Source organism: Ochotona curzoniae, unplaced genomic scaffold (assembly GCF_017591425.1).
Source record: "Ochotona curzoniae isolate NIBS_2020 unplaced genomic scaffold, NIBS_Ocur_1.0 scaffold_461, whole genome shotgun sequence".
Lineage (NCBI taxonomy): Eukaryota > Metazoa > Chordata > Mammalia > Lagomorpha > Ochotonidae > Ochotona > Ochotona curzoniae.
The window spans coordinates 5671960-5677959 of NW_024467120.1; positions in this window are offsets into that span (position 1 = coordinate 5671960).

Genomic DNA, 6000 nt, shown 5'->3' on the forward strand with positions numbered 1-6000 from the left:
CAATATAGGAAGGAGACTTCCAATGCATGGGCGGGGCCATCTTCTTTCCCCAGTCTTGACCTGATCCAGTATTGGAATCTGAGCATCCAGGAGCAGTTCAAGGTTCTTCCTTCCATCCTGAGTTGTGTTTCTTTACTCTTTGGGGTTTCGAGGAGAGGAGGAAAAAAAAATATTAGGCAAAGGGGGAAAGGCAGAATATTCTATGCTTTGCACTGCCATGAATGCCATCTTGAGGTGGCCAATGTCTGAAGTGACCATCTTTTGGAACATCCTTTGGGTCTTCTAGGGATTTACTGCTGGTATGGACAATTTGGAGTCTCTGGATTTGGTGTTGCTCTTCCAGCTGGAAACACATGTCTTAATCTTGGTTCTCAATGCTTCTCACAGTGTCTGGCCCTGAAAGGAGAGAAATAAGACTTAATAAATCAAGGAAATTAAAATCAGGTTTAGGATTAAGCAAAAGAGAAAACAGCTTGAAAATGCCTCTGACATAACAAGTTTCCAAACCTAATGGAGGCTTGAGCTAGAAGACAGGAGTGATTTTATATCAGAGAAGAAGCTATAGTCCAGGACTGGATCAGGCTGAAAGACAGGAGATTCATCCAGGTCTCCCTCGAGGGTACAGGGTCCCAGCAACTTGTGCTATACTCCCCGGCCTTCCTAGGTGCATTACCAGAAACCTGCACCAAGAAACCAGCCTCCAGACAAATGTGGAATGCCAAAACTGAGAAGAATTATTTATTATCTCCAAATATTTGTTACACAAGGTAGATGAATTTTTATTTTGTTTTGAGAGAAAGAGTTGCAGTTCATATCCTGTTTTGACTGTAGAATCTTTATAGTTAAGTTCAAGTTCTTAGGTTACACTTTTAGCACTCTCTTGCTAAAGCCCTTAATTAAACATCACCGCTAATCATATGTCATCGGTATTTCGATAGAGTAAGTAACTTTTTGTGCTTTCTAATTTTAGTTAAGAGCACATCTGAGCGAATTCCTGGTGGGCACTAGGAAAAGGCATAAGGAATCCCAGGAGGCACAAATATGTAAGAATCACCACACAGAGTGACAGGACACAGTCAAGATCTTTACGCTACAGCTCCTGTGTCCCTGAGTCCTTTGCTATGATGATTTGGAAGGGAATGGCTGCCATGCTGCCATGAGACAGCGACGCATTGTCTGTATGCATCGGGAAGAAAATGTTTCTAATAATAATGCTAGAGCCAATGAATTTCAGATTAATTAATGAAGGTGACAGCAGCTGAATCTTATTGAAATAACATGAATACAAATAAAATACGGCAGCGCTTGCATGTCTCAACGCTGCACTGAGCACTACAGCCTGTTAACTAGCTGGGCATTAGCCAATATACTGCTTGACTGCTTCAGAGAATAATACCTGATAGCGCTTCCGTCTGTTTCTGTATGATCATGAAGTATCCTTTCCAGACTTCAGGTTCAAGAAGCAAAATACTGGCTAAATGTCTATATTTGTGGAGAAAAACCTCTCCTATATTTTCCATGTATTCATACAGCTTCCCTGACTGGGAGTTCTTCCTAACATCATTTTTTCCAACCCTGGTGACCTGAGATTTTGTTCAAAGTCTTGTTTCATAAAGCTGAGAAGTTGTCTCTAGAATTAACTGCAGAAATGGAGTAACTTTCTAAACAGGGACTTGCATAACTCTGATCCTTTGTTTTTGTAATACTCTGTGGATGCCTGGGCTTTGCTGATATGGTATGGTGGTATTTTAATATGTGCAAATTGGGCAAGATTGCAGCTTTATCAAGTGGTACCAACTTTTCAAGTTTCTTTCTTTTTTTTAATTTCATTTTTGATGATGTTTACATAGTCGAGATGGAAGTATGCCCGTGTAGTCCACTGATTAGGGTGGGAAGGGTCAAGGAATGAGGGACAGTGGATGAGATAATTACTTCCAATACTTTTTTCTCCCTGTATCCAGGGGAAGGGTGGAAAGAAAGGGCAAGGGCCACTCCCAGCCGCCAAACTGCATCAGTGCCTGGGGATGGTGGACAGCCACTTGATATCATCCAAGGTTCCCTGATGTAGAGCATGTTTTGGGGGTACTGCTTAAGTGGTTTTGATAGTTCCGAATTGCTGTTGATTTCATTGCTTCATAGCCAGGAGGAAATCCTTCCAAGTTGCGTGGGCTAACACAGTCACCCTAGAGCCTCCACTCACTCAGAGACTTGCTGTCAATGCCTGGCTGGGAGAGTTGTGCAGTTTGTTCTGGCCTCCATCCTCTGCATGCCCCAATGGACTGCCATATACACTGTGGGCATCAGGGCATGCGATCCAGTGCACTATCTTCAGCAGTGAGAAGACCCAGTTCTGTCTTAGACATTCCATGGTCAGACCACAGAGTATGATTCTCCCCATAATTGGAATTCTGAGTCCAGCAGTTCAGTTGTGCAGAGGGGGTTTTGGGAGGGGGCGTGGCATGGTTCTCTCCAAATAAATCTCATCTGAGGTGAACCCAGACATAACTCTAGTGTGTGCTAGTCAACATATTCACACAATGGTGGCTGCAGTTGCTGGGTCAGTTCTGTCTCCAGCCCCATCTCTTAGCAAACCAATGGATGCTGCAGCCCAGCTGTACCCTGCCCACCACATACTTGACTGTCATGTACACCAGTGAGAACTGCAGCCCAGTTAAAGCAACCCCCCAAAACCCTGCCGGGCTGCTGCCAGCCCTGGTTCCTTCATATACCAGTATGTGTAGCAGACTTGTATAGTCTGTCTCACATTTCATTTGGCTTTTATATACACCAATTGGTGCTGAGCCCACACTTATGCTGGTGGGTGCTACCGCCTGTCTAGCCAAGCCTGCCCTCAGCCCTGCCCCCAGACCTGGTTTACATGCTCACCAGTGGGAGCTGCAGCTCATGGAAAGTGTCTGCAGTGTCTATGAGAACCACTCCCAGCCCTGGATCATTTTTTTAAAAAAAGATTTATTTATTTTATTTCATTTATTGGACATTCAGATATACAAAGAGAAGGGGAGACAGAGAGGAAGATTCCATGCATTGATTCACTCCACAAGAGGCTGGAATGGCCAAATCCAGGAGCCAGGAACCCACATGGTCTCCCACATGGGTGCAGGTTCCCAAGGCTTTGGACCGTCCTCAATTGCTTTCCCGTGCCACAAGCAGGGAGCTGGATGGGAAGTGGGGCTTATGGGATTAGAAGTGGCATCCATTTGGGATCCTGGTACATGCAAGGAGAAGATTTTAGCTGCTAGGCTACCATGCCAGGCCCCCAGCCTCAGATCTTGCACTCTCCAGATGGTTCTGCAGTCTAGCTTAACTGGATTTTCCCCCAATTCCAGAACTTTCCAGCTGATACTACAGCAAATCTTAACCATCCTGCACTTACTCTGGCTCATGCATGTACCAGTGGATACAGTCAGCCCCATCTGGCTCTCCCCAACCCAGTTCACATGTATACCAACAGATGCTATAGCCCTACCTAGGCTTGTCTTCCCCTAGTGCCAGTTTTCACATTCACCAGCAAGAGCAGTGGCCCAGAAGGGGAGTCCTCACTATCACCACCCCCCATCAAGGCCCCCTGTCTGTCCCCGCCCGGTTTCACTTGTGCTAGTGGGTACTGTGGCTGAGACGGACATGGCCCACTCCATCTTGGCATTTCCTGGTGAATACTGTAGCCTGGACCTGTGCAACCTACCCCCAATTCCAACTCATGCTGGTATGTGCTTTAACCTAGTCCAGCCCACCTAGCCCACAACCCTACCCTAATATGAACTGGCTGGTGTTGCAACCTAACCTGGCTTGTCCTGCACCCCATCCTGGTTCTCACATTTTCCAGTGGGTGTTATGAACTGACCCAGCCTGACCTGTGTCCAGACCTGATTCACACATTTGCTCCCACGGTACTCCCATGGTTTAGCAGGTGCTGAGACCTAGCCCTGCCCATCCTACACCCATTCTGGCTCTTGTGAGCTGGAGCTCAGCTCAGTCTGGTATACCCTAGACACAATCTGCACCCAAGCCAAGAGATGCTACAGGTATGTCCAGTCCAGTTTGCTGCCCATATTCCAGCTCTTGTGCTCACCAATAGGAACTACAACCTATTGGTGAACTACAACCCAGCTGGGGTAACCCCCCAAGCTCCCTTACCAGATTTGCTCCCAGCCACAATCTTGTGCATGCCAGTGGTTGGTCAACCCAGCCCAATATAGCCCATCCCCTGTCTTGGCCCTTGCCATTGGATTGTGCACCTTGACTTAGCCTGGCCCATCTTAAGTCCCAGCTCTTGTTGGTGGATGCTACAGCCCAGCCCTGCCCAATCTACCCCCATACCTGGCTTTCATGCAAACCACTAGGTGTCGTAGCCTAGCCCAGTATAGCCAGCATGTTTTTCTGGCTTCTGCACATTCTGGCTAATCATTATCATAGCCCAGGAAATCTTCAGATGGATCAGTGCATGCCCAAAGTGGGGAGGAGGGCAGAATAAGTGGCAAATACACCTGGCACTATCTCTGTTATTCTCTGGCTGCTGCTGTCTTTCCCTAAGGATGTCCCACATTTGAAGTCATTGTCTTAAGAATAACACCTGTATCTCAGGGTTCCCCCTCTTTGGCCAACTGCTGCCTTGCATGTAGACAACGCCAGCAGAATTGGTTCCCCGAACACTCAGTTCCTGTCTGGCATCTCCTCATTGCAACTCAGGTTGTACAGATCTTCCCTTGATGTTCTCTCACAACCACCTAGTTTTGCTTGGTTCCTTTCTGTTGCATTTCTTTTTCCTACAGTATTTTGAATCTACATTACCAGGGAATATCATGTCTCTCTATAGCCCAAGAGTTTAGAGACAGCAGGTATTTCTTGATCTCAACTACTGATATTTTGAGCTAGATAAGCCTTAGTTGTGGAGGTTGGCCTCTGTTCTGTAACATCCCTGGCCACTACCCACTAAATGTTAGAAGCATCTCTTTTGCTGTTGGGACAGAAAATGTGTATCGACACAGCAGCAAAGTTAAAGCCACCTCGCTACCTCCTACATAGGAATACTGCATTTGAGGGAGATTCCTCTCTCCCAGTCAAGTCATGTCAAACAATATTAACAGAACCTCTTATGTAGTTCTTATTTAATAAACCTGGAAATAACCCTGCATGACTCTTTCTGGAGTCAAACTTAGTGTTTTTAAATCTTTTGCAGATGTCTCATTTTTTTTTTAAAGATGTGTTTGTTTCCTTGAGAGTTATGTTTGGCAGGGGTTGAGCAAGAGAGAGAGGGATTTTGTTCATTGATTGATTCCTGAAATGCCTGCAACAACTGCGGCTGGCCAGCTAGAATTCAGCGGCCAGGACCGTCATTGGATTTTCTTTGTAGGTAGTGGGGACTCAGATATTTGAGCATCATGTACTGCCTTCCTAGGTAAAGGAAGAGATTTGGTCAGGAGTGCTGTTATGGGACACAGCTCCACTAAACAGTGGCTCAAACTGCTGCATTGCAATTCCTGTACCTACTATCAGACTTCAGAGTGCAAAATCTAAATGGTGACAGTTTTCAGGAAAAAAAAATGTATTTTAACTCCAATTCCTTGAGATTAGAAATGTGATTTCATTCTTTAAAAATGTAAAGGCATTCATGACAGAGCAAGAGCATTTTAATAACATGCTTTTGTTTTTCAGAGGGTAACCACTGCTTATCATTCCATTAAATACTATTTGAATGACTCGTTTATTACTGTTGATAAAATTGCCCCATAAAGTGCATTTGAGCATATACATCTTTTCATTACGGCAAGAGTGTGAAAAACTAAGTAAAATGGTTCTACTATGTATTTTTTTCAAAGATAAAAGACAGATTCATAATTATAGCGATGTATCTGGGTAATAGGCAGAGGTAGAAAAAAATTGGCAACATTTATAGTTACAAAAATAGAGTTAGATGATAGGAGGAGAAAGCGAATAAAAGAACAAAGTCATCCAAAATACATGTGTCCACGAGAAAATGGT